Here is a 19667-nt window from a genome sequence, read left to right on the forward strand (position 1 = left end):
CATATCCTTTTTGTACTTCATCCTATGTTTCTGAAAGCAGATCGTGATCTGTCATGTGGAGAACAAAGGTATAGTCAATAATTAAAATTTTTTCTGTCTCTTCCGAAAACAGAAAACGTCTGACATTTCCAGCTTTTAAAATCTGATCCTTTTTATACTTCATCCTATGTTTCTGAAAGCAGATTGTGCTCTGTCACATGTGGAGAACAAAGATAAAGTCTATAATTAATCTTTTTTTTTTTGTCTATTCCTAAAACTTACAAGGTCTGACATCTGCAGCTTTTAAAATCAGATCCTTTTTATACTTCATCCTCTGTTTCTGAAAGCAGATCGTGATCCGTCACATGTGGAGAACAAAGATATAGTCAATAATTAAACTTTTTTTTGTCTCTTCCTAAAGCAGAAAACGTCTGACATTTCCAGCTTTTAAAATCTGATCCTTTTTATACTCCATCCTATGTTTCTAAAAGCAGATCGTGATCTGACACTTATGGAGAACAAAGATAAAGTCTATAATTAATCTTTTTTTTTGTCTATTCCTAAAACTTACAAGGTCTGACATCTCCAGCTTTTAAAATCATATCCTTTTTGTACTTCATCCTATGTTTCTGAAAGCAGATCGTGATCTGTCATGTGGAGAACAAAGGTATAGTCAATAATTAAAATTTTTTCTGTCTCTTCCGAAAACAGAAAACGTCTGACATTTCCAGCTTTTAAAATCTGATCCTTTTTATACTTCATCCTATGTTTCTGAAAGCAGATTGTGCTCTGTCACATGTGGAGAACAAAGATAAAGTCTATAATTAATCTTTTTTTTTTTGTCTATTCCTAAAACTTACAAGGTCTGACATCTGCAGCTTTTAAAATCAGATCCTTTTTATACTTCATCCTCTGTTTCTGAAAGCAGATCGTGATCCGTCACATGTGGAGAACAAAGATATAGTCAATAATTAAACTTTTTTTTGTCTCTTCCTAAAGCAGAAAACGTCTGACATTTCCAGCTTTTAAAATCTGATCCTTTTTATACTCCATCCTATGTTTCTAAAAGCAGATCGTGATCTGACACTTATGGAGAACAAAGATAAAGTCTATAATTAATCTTTTTTTTTGTCTATTCCTAAAACTTACAAGGTCTGACATCTCCAGCTTTTAAAATCATATCCTTTTTGTACTTCATCCTATGTTTCTGAAAGCAGATCGTGATCTGTCATGTGGAGAACAAAGGTATAGTCAATAATTAAAATTTTTTCTGTCTCTTCCGAAAACAGAAAACGTCTGACATTTCCAGCTTTTAAAATCTGATCCTTTTTATACTTCATCCTATGTTTCTGAAAGCAGATTGTGATCTGTCATATATGGGGAACAAAGGTAAAGTCAGTAATTAAACTTTTTTTTTGTATTCCTAAAACTGAAAGCGTCTGACATCTCCAGCTTTTAAAATCTGATCCTTTCTATACTTCATCCTATGTTTCTGAAAGCAGATCGTGATCTGTCACATGTGGAGAACAAAGGTATAGTCAAAAATTAAAATTTTTTCTGTCTCTTCCGAAAACAGAAAACGTCTGACATTTCCAGCTTTTAAAATCTGATCCTTTTTATACTTCATCCTATGTTTCTGAAAGCAGATCGTGATCTGTCACATGTGGAGAACAAAGATAAAGTCTATAATCATTCTTTTTTTTTGTCTATTCCTAAAACTTACAAGGTCTGACATCTCCAGCTTTTAAAATCAGATCCTTTTTATACTTCATCCTCTGTTTCTGAAAGCAGATCGTGATCTGTCACATGTGGAGAACAAAGGTATAGTCAATAATTAAAATTTTTTCTGTCTCTTCCGAAAACAGAAAACGTCTGACATTTCCAGCTTTTAAAATCTGATCCTTTTTATACTTCATCCTATGTTTCTGAAAGCAGATCGTGATCTGTCACATGTGGAGAACAAAGGTATAGTCAATAATTAAAATTTTTTTTTGTCTCTTCCTAAAACAGAAAACGTCTGACATTTCCAGCTTTTAAAATCTGATCCTTTCTATACTTCATCCTATGTTTCTAAAAGCAGATTGTGATCTGTCACTTACGGAGAACAAATATAAAGTCTATAATTAACCTTTTCTTTGTCTCTTACTAAAACTGAAAACGTCTGACATTTCCAGCTTTTAAAATCTGATCCTTTTTATACTTCATCCTATGTTTCTGAAAGCAGATCGTGATCTGTCACATGTGGAGAACAAAGATATAGTCAATAATTAAACTTTTCTTTGTCTCTTACTAAAACTGAAAACGTCTGACATTTCCAGCTTTTAAAATCTGATCCTTTTTATACTTCATCCTATGTTTCTGAAAGCAGATCGTGATCTGTCACTTATGGAGAACAAAGGTAAAGTTAATAATTAATCTTTTTTTTGTCTATTCCTAAAACTCAAAACGTCTGACATATCTAGCTTTTAAAATCTGATCCTTTTTATACTTCATCCTATGTTTCTAAAAGCAGATCGTGATCTGTCACTTATGGAGAACAAAGATAAAGTCTATAATTAATCTTTTTTTTTGTCTGTTCCTAAAACTTACAAGGTCTGACATCTCCTGCTTTTAAAATCAGATCCTTTTTGTACTTCATCCTATGTTTCTGAAAGCAGATCGTGATCTGTCACATGTGGAGAACAAAGGTATAGTCAAAAATTAAAAAATTTTCTGTCTCTTCCGAAAACAGAAAACGTCTGACGTTTCCAGCTTTTAAAATCTGTTCCTTTTTATACTTCATCCTATGTTTCTAAAAGCAGATCGTGATCTGTCACTTATGGAGAACAAAGGTAAAGTTAATAATTAATCTTTTTTTTGTCTCTTCCGAAAACAGAAAACGTCTGACATTTCCAGCTTTTAAAATCTGATCCTTTTTATACTTCATCCTATGTTTCTGAAAGCAGATCGTGATCTGTCACATGTGGAGAACAAAGGTATAGTCAAAAATTAAAATTTTTTCTGTCTCTTCCGAAAACAGAAAACGTCTGACATTTCCAGCTTTTAAAATCTGATCCTTTTTATACTTCATCCTATGTTTCTGAAAGCATCGTGATCTGTCACATGTGGAGAACAAAGATAAAGTCTATAATCATTCTTTTTTTTTGTCTATTCCTAAAACTTACAAGGTCCGACATCTCCAGCTTTTAAAATCAGATCCTTTTTATACTTCATCCTCTGTTTCTGAAAGCAGATCGTGATCTGTCACATGTGGAGAACAAAGGTATAGTCAAAAATTAAAAAATTTTCTGTCTCTTCCTAAAACAGAAAACGTCTGACATTTCCAGCTTTTAAAATCTGATCCTTTCTATACTTCATCCTATGTTTCTAAAAGCAGATCGTGATCTGTCACTTACGGAGAACAAATATAAGGTCTATAATTAACCTTTTCTTTGTCTCTTACTAAAACTGAAAACGTCTGACATTTCCAGCTTTTAAAATCTGATCTTTTTTATACTTCATCCTATGTTTCTTAAAGCAGATCGTGACCTGTCACATGTGGAGAACAAAGGTATAGTCAATAATTAAACTTTTCTTTGTCTCTTACTAAAACTGAAAACGTCTGACATTTCCAGCTTTTAAAATCTGATTCTTTTTATACTTCATCCTATGTTTCTGAAAGCAGATTGTGATCTGTCATATATGGAGAACAAAGGTAAAGTCGGTAATTAAACTCTTTCTTTGTCTATTCCTAAAACTTACAAGGTCTGACATATCCAGCTTTTAAAATCAGATCATTTTTATACTTCATCCTCTGTTTCTGAAAGCAGATCGTGATCTGTCACATATGGAGAACAAAGATAAAGTTAATAATTAATCTTGTTTTTTGTCTATTCCTAAAACTTACAAGGTCTGACATCTCCAGCTTTTAAAATCTGATCCTTTTTATACTTCATCCTATGTTTCTAAAAGCAGATCGTGATATGTAACTTATGGAGAACAAAGATAAAGTCAATAATTAAACTTTTTTTTTGTCTATTCCTAAAACTGAAAACGTCTGACATCTCTAGCTTTTAGAATCTGATCCTTTCTATACTTCATCCTATGTTTCTGAAAACAGATCGTGATCTGTCACATGTGGAGAACAAAGGCATAGTCAATAATTAAACTTTTTTTTGTCTCTTCCTAAAACATAAAACGTCTGACATTTCCAGCTTTTAAAATCTGATCCTTTTTATACTTCATCCTATGTTTCTGAAAGCAGATCGTGATCTGTCACATGTGGAGAACAAAGATATAGTCAATAATTAAACTTTTCTTTGTCTCTTACTAAAACTGAAAACGTCTGACATTTCCAGCTTTTAAAATCTGATCCTTTTTATACTTCATCCTATGTTTCAGAAAGCAGATCGTGATCTGTCACATGTGGAGAACAAAGGTATAGTCAATAATTAAACTTTTTTTTTGTCTATTCCTAAAACAGAAAACGTCTGACATTTCCAGCTTTTAAAATCTGACCCTTTTTATACTTCATCCTATGTTTCTAAAAGCAGATCGTGATCTGTCACATGTGGAGAACAAAGATATAGTCAATAATTAAACTTTTTTTTTTCTCTTCCTAAAGCAGAAAACGTCTGACATTTCCAGCTTTTAAAATTTGATCCTTTTTATACTTCATCCTATGTTTCTGAAAGCAGATCGTGATCTGTCACATGTGGAGAACAAAGATATAGTCAATAATTAAACTTTTCTTTGTCTCTTACTAAAACTGAAAACGTCTGACATTTCCAGCTTTTAAAATCTGATCCTTTTTATACTTCATCCTATGTTTCTGAAAGCAGATCGTGATCTGTCACGTGTGGAGAACAAAGGTATAGTCAATAATTAAACTTTTTTTTGTCTCTTCCTAAAACAGAAAACGTCTGACATTTCCAGCTTTTAAAATCTGATCCTTTCTATACTTCATCCTATGTTTCAAAAAGCAGATCGTGATCTGTCACTTACGGAGAACAAATATAAAGTCTATAATTAACCTTTTCTTTGTCTCTTACTAAAACTGAAAACGTCTGACATTTCCAGCTTTTAAAATCTGATCCTTTCTATACTTCATCCTATGTTTCAAAAAGCAGATCGTGATCTGTCACTTACGGAGAACAAATATAAAGTCTATAATTAACCTTTTCTTTGTCTCTTACTAAAACTGAAAACGTCTGACATTTCCAGCTTTTAAAATCTGATCCTTTTTATACTTCATCCTATGTTTCTGAAAGCAGATTGTGATCTGTCATATATGGAGAACAAAGGTAAAGTCGGTAATTAAACTCTTTCCTTGTCTATTCCTAAATCTTACAAGGTCTGACATATCCAGCTTTTAAAATCAGATCATTTTTAAACTTCATCCTCTGTTTCTGAAAGCAGATCGTGATCTGTCACATATGGAGAACAAAGATAAAGTTAATAATTAATCTTTTTTTTTTGTCTATTCCTAAAACTTACAAGGTCTGACATCTCCAGCTTTTAAAATCTGATCCTTTTTATACTTCATCCTCTGTTTCTAAAAGCAGATCGTGATATGTAACTTATGGAGAACAAAGATAAAGTCAATAATTAAACTTTTTTTTTGTCTATTCCTAAAACTGAAAACGTCTGACATCTCTAGCTTTTAGAATCTGATCCTTTCTATACTTCATCCTATGTTTCTGAAAACAGATCGTGATCTGTCACGTGTGGAGAACAAAGGTATAGTCAATAATTAAACTTTTCTTTGTCTCTTACTAAAACTGAAAACGTCTGACATATCTAGCTTTTAAAATCTGATCCTTTTTATACTTCATCCTATGTTTCTAAAAGCAGATCGTGATCTGTCACTTACGGAGAACAAATATAAAGTCTATAATTAAACTTTTCTTTGTCTCTTACTAAAACTGAAAACGTCTGACATTTCCAGCTTTTAAAATCTGATCCTTTTTATACTTCATCCTATGTTTCTGAAAGCAGATCGTGATCTGTCACGTGTGGAGAACAAAGGTATAGTCAATAATTAAACTTTTCTTTGTCTCTTACTAAAACTGAAAACGTCTGACATTTCCAGCTTTTAAAATCTGATCCTTTTTATACTTCATCCTATGTTTCTGAAAGCAGATCGTGATCTGTCACGTGTGGAGAACAAAGGTATAGTCAATAATTAAACTTTTCTTTGTCTCTTACTAAAACTGAAAACGTCTGACATTTCCAGCTTTTAAAATCTGATCCTTTTTATACTTCATCCTATGTTTCTGAAAGCAGATCGTGATCTGTCACATGTGGAGAACAAAGGCATAGTCAATAATTAAACTTTTTTTTGTCTCTTCCTAAAACAGAAAACGTTTGACATTTCCAGCTTTTAAAATCTGATCCTTTTTATACTTCATCCTATGTTTCTAAAAGCAGATCGTGATCTGTCACTTATGGAGAACAAAGGTAAAGTTAATAATTAATCTTTTTTTTGTCTATTCCTAAAACTGAAAACGTCTGACATTTCCAGCTTTTAAAATCTGATCCTTTTTATACCTCATCCTATGTTTCTGAAAGCAGATCGTGATCTGTCACATGTGGAGAACAAAGGCATAGTCAATAATTAAACTTTTTTTTGTCTCTTCCTAAAACAGAAAACGTCTGACATTTCCAGCTTTTAAAATCTGATCCTTTTTATACTTCATCCTATGATTCTAAAAGCAGATCGTGATCTGTCACTTATGGAGAACAAAGGTAAAGTTAATAATTAATCTTTTTTTTGTCTATTCCTAAAACTGAAAACGTCTGACATATCTAGCTTTTAAAATCTGATCCTTTTTATACTTCATCCTATGTTTCTAAAAGCAGATCGTGACCTGTCACTTATGGAGAACAAAGATAAAGTCTATAATTACTCTTTTTTTTTGTCTATTCCTAAAACTTACAAGGTCTGACATATCCTGCTTTTAAAATCAGATCCTTTTTATACTTCATCCTATGTTTCTAAATGCAGATCGTGATATGTAACTTATGGAGAACAAAGATAAAGTCAATAATTAAACTTTTTTTTTGTCTATTCCTAAAACTGAAAACGTCTGACATCTCTAGCTTTTAGAATCTGATCCTTTCTATACTTCATCCTATGTTTCTGAAAACAGATCGTGATCTGTCACATGTGGAGAACAAAGGTAAAGTTAATAATTAATCTTTTTTTTGTCTATTCCTAAAACTGAAAACGTCTGACATTTCCAGCTTTTAAAATCTGATCCTTTTTATACTTCATCCTATGTTTCTGAAAGCAGATCGTGATCTGTCACGTGTGGAGAACAAAGGTATAGTCAATAATTAAACTTTTCTTTGTCTCTTACTAAAACTGAATACGTCTGACATTTCCAGCTTTTAAAATCTGATCCTTTTTATACTTCATCCTATGTTTCTGAAAGCAGATCGTGATCTGTCACATGTGGAGAACAAAGATAAAGTTAATAATTAAACTTTTTTTTTGTCTATTCCTAAAACTGAAAACGTCTGACATCTCTAGCTTTTAGAATCTGATCCTTTCTATACTTCATCCTATGTTTCTGAAAACAGATCGTGATCTGTCACATGTGGAGAACAAAGGTAAAGTTAATAATTAATCTTTTTTTTGTCTATTCCTAAAACTGAAAACGTCTGACATATCTAGCTTTTAAAATCTGATCCTTTTTATACTTCATCCTATGTTTCTAAAAGCAGATCGTGATCTGTCACTTACGGAGAACAAATATAAAGTCTATAATTAAACTTTTCTTTGTCTCTTACTAAAACTGAAAACGTCTGACATTTCCAGCTTTTAAAATAGGATCCTTTTTATACTTCATCCTATGTTTCTGAAAGCAGATCGTGATCTGTCACGTGTGGAGAACAAAGGTATAGTCAATAATTAAACTTTTTTTTGTCTCTTCCTAAAACAGAAAACGTCTGACATTTCCAGCTTTTAAAATCTGATCCTTTCTATACTTCATCCTATGTTTCTAAAAGCAGATCGTGATCTGTCACTTACGGAGAACAAATATAGAGTCTATAATTAACCTTTTCTTTGTCTCTTACTAAAACTGAAAACGTCTGACATTTCCAGCTTTTAAAATCTGATCCTTTTTATACTTCATCCTATGTTTCTTAAAGCAGATCGTGATCTGTCACATGTGGAGAACAAAGGTATAGTCAATAATTAAACTTTTCTTTGTCTCTTACTAAAACTGAAAACGTCTGACATTTCCAGCTTTTAAAATCTGATCCTTTTTATACTTCATCCTATGTTTCTGAAAGCAGATTGTGATCTGTCATATATGGAGAACAAAGGTAAAGTCGGTAATTAAACTCTTTCTTTGTCTATTCCTAAATCTTACAAGGTCTGACATATCCAGCTTTTAAAATCAGATCATTTTTATACTTCATCCTCTGTTTCTGAAAGCAGATCGTGATCTGTCACATATGGAGAACAAAGATAAAGTTAATAATTAATCTTTTTTTTTGTCTATTCCTAAAACTTACAAGGTCTGACATCTCCAGCTTTTAAAATCTGATCCTTTTTATACTTCATCCTATGTTTCTAAAAGCAGATCGTGATATGTAACTTATGGAGAACAAAGATAAAGTTAATAATTAAACTTTTTTTTTGTCTATTCCTAAAACTGAAAACGTCTGACATCTCTAGCTTTTAGAATCTGATCCTTTCTATACTTCATCCTATGTTTCTGAAAACAGATCGTGATCTGTCACATGTGGAGAACAAAGGTAAAGTTAATAATTAATCTTTTTTTTGTCTATTCCTAAAACTGAAAACGTCTGACATATCTAGCTTTTAAAATCTGATCCTTTTTATACTTCATCCTATGTTTCTAAAAGCAGATCGTGATCTGTCACTTACGGAGAACAAAGATAAAGTTAATAATTAAACTTTTTTTTTGTCTATTCCTAAAACTGAAAACGTCTGACATCTCTAGCTTTTAGAATCTGATCCTTTCTATACTTCATCCTATGTTTCTGAAAACAGATCGTGATCTGTCACATGTGGAGAACAAAGGTAAAGTTAATAATTAATCTTTTTTTTGTCTATTCCTAAAACTGAAAACGTCTGACATCTCTAGCTTTTAGAATCTGATCCTTTCTATACTTCATCCTATGTTTCTGAAAACAGATCGTGATCTGTCACATGTGGAGAACAAAGGTAAAGTTAATAATTAATCTTTTTTTTGTCTATTCCTAAAACTGAAAACGTCTGACATATCTAGCTTTTAAAATCTGATCCTTTTTATACTTCATCCTATGTTTCTAAAAGCAGATCGTGATCTGTCACTTACGGAGAACAAATATAAAGTCTATAATTAAACTTTTCTTTGTCTCTTACTAAAACTGAAAACGTCTGACATTTCCAGCTTTTAAAATCTGATCCTTTTTATACTTCATCCTATGTTTCTGAAAGCAGATCGTGATCTGTCACGTGTGGAGAACAAAGGTATAGTCAATAATTAAACTTTTCTTTGTCTCTTACTAAAACTGAAAACGTCTGACATTTCCAGCTTTTAAAATCTGATCCTTTTTATACTTCATCCTATGTTTCTGAAAGCAGATCGTGATCTGTCACGTGTGGAGAACAAAGGTATAGTCAATAATTAAACTTTTCTTTGTCTCTTACTAAAACTGAAAACGTCTGACATTTCCAGCTTTTAAAATCTGATCCTTTTTATACTTCATCCTATGTTTCTGAAAGCAGATCGTGATCTGTCACATGTGGAGAACAAAGGCATAGTCAATAATTAAACTTTTTTTTGTCTCTTCCTAAAACAGAAAACGTCTAACATTTCCAGCTTTTAAAATCTGATCCTTTTTATACTTCATCCTATGATTCTAAAAGCAGATCGTGATCTGTCACTTATGGAGAACAAAGGTAAAGTTAATAATTAATCTTTTTTTTGTCTATTCCTAAAACTGAAAACGTCTGACATATCTAGCTTTTAATATCTGATCCTTTTTATACTTCATCCTATGTTTCTAAAAGCAGATCGTGACCTGTCACTTATGGAGAACAAAGATAAAGTCTATAATTACTCTTTTTTTTTGTCTATTCCTAAAACTTACAAGGTCTGACATATCCTGCTTTTAAAATCAGATCCTTTTTATACTTCATCCTATGTTTCTAAATGCAGATCGTGATATGTAACTTATGGAGAACAAAGATAAAGTCAATAATTAAACTTTTTTTTTGTCTATTCCTAAAACTGAAAACGTCTGACATCTCTAGCTTTTAGAATCTGATCCTTTCTATACTTCATCCTATGTTTCTGAAAACAGATCGTGATCTGTCACATGTGGAGAACAAAGGTAAAGTTAATAATTAATCTTTTTTTTGTCTATTCCTAAAACTGAAAACGTCTGACATTTCCAGCTTTTAAAATCTGATCCTTTTTATACTTCATCCTATGTTTCTGAAAGCAGATCGTGATCTGTCACGTGTGGAGAACAAAGGTATAGTCAATAATTAAACTTTTCTTTGTCTCTTACTAAAACTGAAAACGTCTGACATTTCCAGCTTTTAAAATCTGATCCTTTTTATACTTCATCCTATGTTTCTGAAAGCAGATCGTGGTCTGTCACATGTGGAGAACAAAGGCATAGTCAATAATTAAACTTTTTTTTGTCTCTTCCTAAAACAGAAAACGTCTGACATTTCCAGCTTTTAAAATCTGATCCTTTTTATACTTCATCCTATGTTTCTAAAAGCAGATCGTGATCTGTCACTTATGGAGAACAAAGGTAAAGTTAATAATTAATCTTTTTTTTGTTTATTCCTAAAACTGAAAACGTCTGACATATCTAGCTTTTAAAATCTGATCCTTTTTATACTTCATCCTATGTTTCTAAAAGCAGATCGTGATCTGTCACTTATGGAGAACAAAGATAAAGTCTATAATTACTCTTTTTTTTTGTCTATTCCTAAAACTTACAAGGTCTGACATCTCCTGCTTTTAAAATCAGATCCTTTTTATACTTCATCCTATGTTTCTGAAAGCAGATCGTGATCTGTCACATGTGGAGAACAAAGGTATAGTCAAAAATTAAAATTTTTTCTGTCTCTTCCGAAAACAGAAAACGTCTGACGTTTCCAGCTTTTAAAATCTGTTCCTTTTTATACTTCATCCTTTGTTTCTAAAAGCAGATCGTGATCTGTCACTTATGGAGAACAAAGGTAAAGTTAATAATTAATCTTTTTTTTGTCTATTCCTAAAACTGAAAACGTCTGACATATCTAGCTTTTAAAATCTGATCCTTTTTATACTTCATCCTATGTTTCTAAAAGCAGATCGTGATCTGTCACTTACGGAGAACAAATATAAAGTCTATAATTAAACTTTTCTTTGTCTCTTACTAAAACTGAAAACGTCTGACATTTCCAGCTTTTAAAATCTGATCCTTTTTATACGTCATCCTATGTTTCTGAAAGCAGATCGTGATCTGTCACGTGTGGAGAACAAAGGTATAGTCAATAATTAAACTTTTCTTTGTCTCTTACTAAAACTGAAAACGTCTGACATTTCCAGCTTTTAAAATCTGATCCTTTTTACACTTCATCCTATGTTTCTGAAAGCAGATCGTGATCTGTTACATGTGGAGAACAAAGGCATAGTCAATAATTAAACTTTTTTTGTCTCTTCCTAAAATAAAAAACGTCTGACATTTCCAGCTTTTAAAATCTGATCCTTTTTATACTTCATCCTATGTTTCTCAAAGCAGATCGTGATCTGTCATATATGGAGAACAAAGGTAAAGTGAGTAATTAAACTTTTTTTTGTCTATTCCTAAAACTGAAAGTGTCTGACATCTCCAGCTTTTAAACTCTGATCCTTTTTATACTTCATCCCCTGTTTCTGAAAGCAGATCGTGATCTGTCACTTATGGAGAACAAAGATAAAGTCTATAATTAATCTTTTTTTTTTGTCTATTCCTAATACTTACAAGGTCTGACATCTGCAGCTTTTAAAATCAGATCCTTTTTATACTTCATCCTCTGTTTCTTAAAGCAGATCCTGATCTGTCACATGTGGAGAACAAAGGTATAGTCAATAATTAAATTTTTCTTTGTCTCTTACTAAAACTGAAAACGTCTGAAATTTCCAGCTTTTAAAATCTGATCCTTTTTATACTTCATCCTATGTTTCTAAAAGCAGAACGTGATCTGTCACTTATGGAGAACAAAGATAAAGTCTATAATTAATCTTTTTTTTTGTCTATTCCTAAAACTTACAAGGTCTGACATCCCCAGCTTTTAAAATCAGATCCTTTTTATAATTCATCCTATGATTCTGAAAGCAGATCGTGATCTGTCACATGTCGAGAGCAAAGGTATAGTCAATAATTAAAATTTTTTCTGTCTCTTCCGAAAAGAGAAAACGTCTGACATTTCCAGCTTTTAAAATCTGATCCTTTTTATACTTCATCCTATGTTTCTTAAAGCATATCGTGATCTGTCACATGTGGAGAACAAAGGTATAGTCAATAATTAAAATTTTTTCTGTCTCTTCCGAAAACAAAAACGTCTGACATTTCCAGCTTTTAAAATCTGATCCTTTTTATACTTCATCCTATGTTTCTGAAAGCAGATCGTGATCTGTCACATGTGGAGAACAAAGGTATAGTCAATAATTAAACTTTTTTTTTGTCTATTCCTAAAACAGAAAACGTCTGACATTTCCAGCTTTTAAAATCTGATCCTTTTTATACTTCATCCTATGTTTCTAAAAGCAGATCGTGATCTGTCACTTATGGAGAACAAAGATAAAGTCTATAATTAATCTTTTTTTTTTGTCTATTCCTAAAACAGAAAACGTCTGACATTTCCAGCTTTTAAAATCCTATCCTTTTTATACTTCATCCTATGTTTCTGAAAGCAGATCGTGATCTGTCACATGTGGAGAACAAAGGTATAGTCAATAATTAAACTTTTCTTTGTCTCTTCCTAAAACAGAAAACGTCTGACATTTCCAGCTTTTAAAATCTGATCCTTTCTATACTCCATCCTATGTTTCTAAAAGCAGATCGTGATCTGTCACTTACGGAGAACAAATATAAAGTCTATAGTTAATCATTTTTTTTGTCTCTTCCTAAAACAGAAAACGTCTGACATTTCCAGCGTTTAAAATCCTTTCCTTTTTATACTTCATCCTATGTTTCTTAAAGCAGATCGTGATCTGTCACATGTGGAGAACAAAGGTATAGTCAATAATTAAACTTTTCTTTGTCTCTTACTAAAACTGAAAACGTCTGACATTTCCAGCTTTAAAAAATCTGATGCTTTTTATACTTCATCCTATGTTTCCGAAAGCAGATTGTGATCTGTCATATATGGAGAACAAAGGTAAAGTCGGTAATTAAACTCTTTTTTTGTCTATTCCTAAAACTTACAATGTCTGACATCTCCAGCTTTTAAAATCAGATCATTTTTATACTTCATCCTCTGTTTCTGAAAGCAGATCGTGATCTGTTACATGTGGAGAACAAAGGTATAGTCAAAAATTAAAATTTTTTCTGTCTCTTCCGAAAACAGAAAACGTCTGACATTTCCAGCTTTTAAAATCTGATCCTTTTTATACTTCATCCTATGTTTCTGAAAGCAGATCGTGATCTGTCACATGTGGAGAACAAAGATAAAGTCTATAATTAACCTTTTTTTTTTGTCTATTCCCAAAACTTACAAGGTCTGACATCTGCAGCTTTTAAAATCAGATGCTTTTTATACTTCATCCTCTGTTGCTGAAAGCAGATCGTGATCTGTCACATGTGGAGAACAAAGATATAGTCAATAATTAAACTTTTTTTGTCTCTTCCTAAAGCAGAAAACGTCTGACATTTCCAGCTTTTAAAATCTGATCCTTTTTATACTTCATCCTATGTTTCTAAAAGCAGATCGTGATCTGTCACTTATGGAGAACAAAGATAAAGTCTTTAATTAATCTTTTTTTTTGTCTATTCCTAAAACTTACAAGGTCTGACATCTCCAGCTTTTAAAATCATATCCTTTTTGTACTTCATCCTATGTTTCTGAAAGCAGATCGTGATCTGTCATGTGGAGAACAAAGGTATAGTCAATAATTAAAATTTTTTCTGTCTCTTCCGAAAACAGAAAACGTCTGACATTTCCAGCTTTTAAAATCTGATCCTTTTTATACTTCATCCTATGTTTCTGAAAGCAGATCGTGATCTGTCACATGTGGAGAACAAAGGTATAGTCAATAATTAAACTTTTTTTTTGTCTATTCCTAAAACAGAAAACGTCTGACATTTCCAGCTTTTAAAATCTGATCCTTTTTATACTTCATCCTATGTTTCTAAAAGCAGATCGTGATCTGTCACTTATGGAGAACAAAGATAAAGTCTATAATTAATCTTTTTTTTTGTCTATTCCTAAAACATACAAGGTCTGACATCTCCAGCTTTTAAAATCAGATCCTTTTTATAATTCATCCTATGATTCTGAAAGCAGATCGTGATCTGTCACATGTCGAGAGCAAAGGTATAGTCAATAATTAAACTTTTTTTTTGTCTATTCCTAAAACAGAAAACGTCTGACATTTCCAGCTTTTAAAATCTGATCCTTTTTATACTTCATCCTATGTTTCTGAAAGCAGATCGTGATCTGTCACATGTGGAGAACAAAGGTATAGTCAATAATTAAAATTTTTTTTTGTCTCTTCCTAAAACAGAAAACGTCTGACATTTCCAGCTTTTAAAATCTGATCCTTTCTATACTTCATCCTATGTTTCTAAAAGCAGATTGTGATCTGTCACTTACGGAGAACAAATATAAAGTCTATAATTAACCTTTTCTTTGTCTCTTACTAAAACTGAAAACGTCTGACATTTCCAGCTTTTAAAATCTGATCCTTTTTATACTTCATCCTATGTTTCTGAAAGCAGATCGTGATCTGTCACATGTGGAGAACAAAGATATAGTCAATAATTAAACTTTTCTTTGTCTCTTACTAAAACTGAAAACGTCTGACATTTCCAGCTTTTAAAATCTGATCCTTTTTATACTTCATCCTATGTTTCTGAAAGCAGATCGTGATCTGTCACTTATGGAGAACAAAGGTAAAGTTAATAATTAATCTTTTTTTTGTCTATTCCTAAAACTCAAAACGTCTGACATATCTAGCTTTTAAAATCTGATCCTTTTTATACTTCATCCTATGTTTCTAAAACCAGATCGTGATCTGTCACTTATGGAGAACAAAGATAAAGTCTATAATTAATCTTTTTTTTTGTCTGTTCCTAAAACTTACAAGGTCTGACATCTCCTGCTTTTAAAATCAGATCCTTTTTGTACTTCATCCTCTGTTTCTGAAAGCAGATCGTGATCTGTCACATATGGAGAACAAAGATAAAGTTAATAATTAATCTTTTTTTTTGTCTATTCCTAAGACTTACAAGGTCTGACATCTCCAGCTTTTAAAATCTGATCCTTTTTATACTTCATCCTATGTTTCTAAAAGCAGATCGTGATATGTAACTTATGGAGAACAAAGATAAAGTCAATAATTAAACTTTTTTTTTGTCTATTCCTAAAACTGAAAACGTCTGACATCTCTAGCTTTTAGAATCTGATCCTTTCTATACTTCATCCTATGTTTCTGAAAACAGATCGTGATCTGTCACATGTGGAGAACAAAGGCATAGTCAATAATTAAACTTTTTTTTGTCTCTTCCTAAAACATAAAACGTCTGACATTTCCAGCTTTTAAAATCTGATCCTTTTTATACTTCATCCTATGTTTCTGAAAGCAGATCGTGATCTGTCATATATGGAGAACAAAGGTAAAGTCAGTAATTAATCTTTTTTTTTGTCTATTCCTAAAACTGAAAGCGTCTGACATCCCCAGCTTTTAAAATCTGATCCTTTCTATACTTTATCCTATGTTTCTAAAAGCAGATCGTGATCTGTCACTTACGGAGAACAAATATAAAGTCTATAATTAACCTTTTCTTTGTCTCTTACTAAAACTGAAAACGTCTGACATTTCCAGCTTTTAAAATCTGATCCTTTTTATACTTCATCCTATGTTTCTGAAAGCATATTGTGATCTGTCACATGTGGAGAACAAAGATGTAGTCAATAATTAAACTTTTCTTTGTCTCTTACTAAAACTGAAAACGTCTGACATTTCCAGCTTTTAAAATCTGATTCTTTTTATACTTCATCCTATGTTTCTGAAAGCAGATTGTGATCTGTCATATATGGAGAACAAAGGTAAAGTCGGTAATTAAACTCTTTCTTTGTCTATTCCTAAAACTTACAAGGTCTGACATCTCCAGCTTTTAAAATCATATCCTTTTTGTACTTCATCCTATGTTTCTGAAAGCAGATCGTGATCTGTCACATGTGGAGAACAAAGGTGTAGTCAATAATTAAAATTTTTTCTGTCTCTTCCGAAAACAGAAAACGTCTGACATTTCCAGCTTTTAAAATCTGATCCTTTTTATACTTCATCCTATGTTTCTGAAAGCAGATCGTGATCTGTCACATGTGGAGAACAAAGGTATAGTCAATAATTAAAATTTTTTCTGTCTCTTCCGAAAACAGAAAACGTCTGACATTTCCAGCTTTTAAAATCTGATCCTTTTTATACTTCATCCTATGTTTCTAAAAGCAGATCGTGATCTGTCACTTATGGAGAACAAAGATAAAGTCTATAATTAATCTTTTTTTTTTGTCTATTCCTAAAACAGAAAACATCTGACATTTCCAGCTTTTAAAATCCTATCCTTTTTATACTTCATCCTATGTTTCTGAAAGCAGATCGTGATCTGTCACATGTGAAGAACAAAGGTATAGTCAATAATTAAACTTTTCTTTGTCTCTTCCTAAAACAGAAAACGTCTGACATTTCCAGCTTTTAAAATCTGATCCTTTCTATACTTCATCCTATGTTTCTAAAAGCAGATCGTGATCTGTCACTTACGGAGAACAAATATAAAGTCTATAGTTAATCTTTTTTTTTGTCTCTTCCTAAAACAGAAAACGTCTGACATTTCCAGCTTCTAAAATCTGATCCTTTTTATACTTCATCCTATGTTTCTGAAAGCAGATCGTGATCTGTCACATGTGGAGAACAAAGGTATAGTCAATAATTAAACTTTTCTTTGTCTCTTACTAAAACTGAAAACGTCTGACATTTCCAGCTTTTAAAATCTGATTCTTTTTATACTTCATCCTATGTTTCTGAAAGCAGATTGTGATCTGTCATATATGGAGAACAAAGGTAAAGTCGGTAATTAAACTCTTTCTTTGTCTATTCCTAAAACTTACAATGTCTGACATCTCCAGCTTTTAAAATCAGATCATTTTTATACTTCATCCTCTGTTTCTGAAAGCAGATCGTGATCTGTCACATATGGAGAACAAAGATAACGTTAATAATTAATCTTTTTTTTTGTCTATTCCTAAAACTTACAAGGTCTGACAGCTCCAGCTTTTAAAATCTGATCCTTTTTATACTTCATCCTATGTTTCTAAAAGCAGATCGTGATCTGTCACTTATGGAGAACAAAGATAAAGTCAATAATTAAACTTTTTTTTTGTCTATTCCTAAAACTGAAAACGTCTGACATCTCTAGCTTTTAAAATCTGATCCTTTCTATACTTCATCCTATGTTTCTGAAAACAGATCGTGATCTGTCACATGTGGAGAACAAAGGCATAGTCAATAATTAAACTTTTTTTTGTCTCTTCCTAAAACATAAAACGTCTGACATTTCCAGCTTTTAAAATCTGATCCTTTTTGTACTTCATCCTATGTTTCTGAAAGCAGATCGTGATCTGTCACTTACGGAGAACAAATATAAAGTCTATAATTAACCTTTTTTTTTGTCTATTCCTAAAACTGAAAACGTCTGACATCTCCAGCTTCTAAAATCTGATCCTTTTTATACCTCAGCCTGTGTTTCTGAAAGCAGATCGTGATCTGTCACTTATGGAGAAGAAAGGTAAAGTCAGTAATTAACCTTTTTTTTGTCTCTTCCTAAAACAGAAAACGTCTGACATTTCCAGCTTTTAAAATCAGATCCTTTTTATACTTCATCATCTGTTTCTGAAAGCAGATCGTGATCTGTCACTTATGGAGAACAAAGGTAAAGTCAGTAATTAAACTTTTTTTTTTGTCTATTCCTAATACTGAAAACGTCTGACATCTCCAGCTTCTAAAATCTGATGCTTTTTATACCTCATCCTGTGTTTCTGAAAGCAGATCGTGATCTGTCACTTATGGAGAAGAAAGGTAAAGTCAGTAATTAAACTTTTTTTTGTCTCTTCCTAAAACAGAAAACGTCTGACATTTCCAGCTTTTAAAATCTGATCGTTTTTATACCTCATCCTGTGTTTCTGAAAGCAGATCGCGATCTGTCACTTATGGAGAACAAAGGTATAGTCAATAATTATAATTTTTTTTGTCTCTTCCTAAAACAGAATGAAATGATAGAAATATGGAATGATAGAGCCATCATCAAGCTAGTTAATTCAGTGTGAAAGAACTAGTCGAGAGACTGTTAACCCTTAGCTAGGTTAGTTGGATTCGCTTTCGACAGATGTGCGTCACGTGGAGTTTTGTGAACTTCACAGGGCACTGGACACACGTCTGCACGTCTTGGCACTCAGCAGGAACTGGATGGTCACGTGGTGTTTTGTGGACTTCGCAGGGCACTGGACACACGTCTCACGCCTCGGCACTCACCAGCGAACTGCTCACAAAGGATATAACCTAACAAACGCGAGGATGGTACCCCGCTGGGGTAGTCACCAACATGTTAATATAACTGTTAAAAAATTCTACCAAATGTCCATATTGGATAAATTGTGAATAAAAAGAAATAAATAAAAGAAAAGAAAAAATTCTTATGATCTAAAACACAACTCGGACGTCTGGAACATTGCTGCCCGAGTAGCGTCCTTTCGTACATTACCGTCTACAGCCCGTTTTCAAGAAGGTAGTTTTTGATGATTTAATTGAAAAAAACAAATTTGCTTATAAAAAGAATAAAGACTAATGAATAACGTTTTACATGGTATTAATTAATTTCCTCGTGTAGTGTTTCAGCCGCGGCTCTTCAATCGCTATCCTAGTTCCTATTATCCAAGTTCGGATAATTCGATGTGTCAGCTTATAAGATATTAAGACGAAAAATTAATCAGCGTAATTTTTTTCGACTATCCTCCTTGTCCAATAACATATGACATTCTCCTTTACTCCAGCTTTATCCCCATTCCCTTCTGTATAACTTTTCTCCTTCTCGGTTTTCCTTCCTTACAGAATCACCCAGTCTCCTTCCCCGTTGAGAGATTTTTGCAGGCTCGCACCATTGGTTTTCCAACCGCCCCACCCTTCATTCTATACGACCATCTTAGATATTGCTGCTATCCATTTCTTTTCCTCATCGGTGAATGAACGCTTTTTTCTCCCACATTTAACCGTTTCATAAGCTAAAATCATTGCTCGATGGGGAAAAAATACCGCGTTCTGATTATGGGGACTCGACTAGATGGACATAACGAGGAAAATCTAATTTACTACTGTTTTTCTTTTATTAATTGCTTTTTTAGAACTTACACTAAATTTCTATGCATTTATGCGAGTTTCTATGTATTTATGGGAAATATGGAGATGTAAAAATACAGATAATGCACATAA

The 19667-nt window shown here is 32.3% G+C and overlaps 2 long non-coding RNA genes across 26 annotated transcripts in view; one reads left to right on the forward strand and one right to left on the reverse strand.

Annotated features, from left to right (window-relative positions):
* Window positions 1–17498, forward strand: part of LOC126924787 (uncharacterized) — a 28658-nt gene extending 11160 nt beyond the window's left edge. For 6 of the 24 annotated variants that reach the window (XR_007713690.1, XR_007713672.1, XR_007713687.1 and 3 more), the window contains exons 2-3: window positions 3964–4013; window positions 17442–17498. This is a non-coding gene — a long non-coding RNA (uncharacterized LOC126924787). Of the gene's footprint in view, window positions 1–2226; window positions 2378–3963; window positions 4014–5552; window positions 5603–6994; window positions 7045–10169; window positions 10220–14927; window positions 15079–15512; window positions 15563–17441 lie in introns of those variants that run through there. The other 18 variants (XR_007713673.1, XR_007713688.1, XR_007713685.1 and 15 more) reach the window with 9 other exon arrangements.
* Window positions 15986–18308, reverse strand: LOC126924788 (uncharacterized). 2 transcript variants are annotated; one of them, XR_007713692.1, is made up of 3 exons: window positions 18207–18308; window positions 17844–17916; window positions 15986–16108 (listed from the first exon to the last, which is right to left on the reverse strand). It is a non-coding gene; the product is annotated as an uncharacterized LOC126924788 (long non-coding RNA). The 2 variants fall into 2 exon arrangements; XR_007713691.1 differs by lacking the exon at window positions 15986–16108 and adding an exon at window positions 17442–17554 and having other exon boundaries at window positions 18207–18304.
* Between the last annotated feature and the right edge of the window lie 1359 nt (window positions 18309–19667).

Source organism: Bombus affinis, chromosome 15 (assembly GCF_024516045.1).
Source record: "Bombus affinis isolate iyBomAffi1 chromosome 15, iyBomAffi1.2, whole genome shotgun sequence".
Lineage (NCBI taxonomy): Eukaryota > Metazoa > Arthropoda > Insecta > Hymenoptera > Apidae > Bombus > Bombus affinis.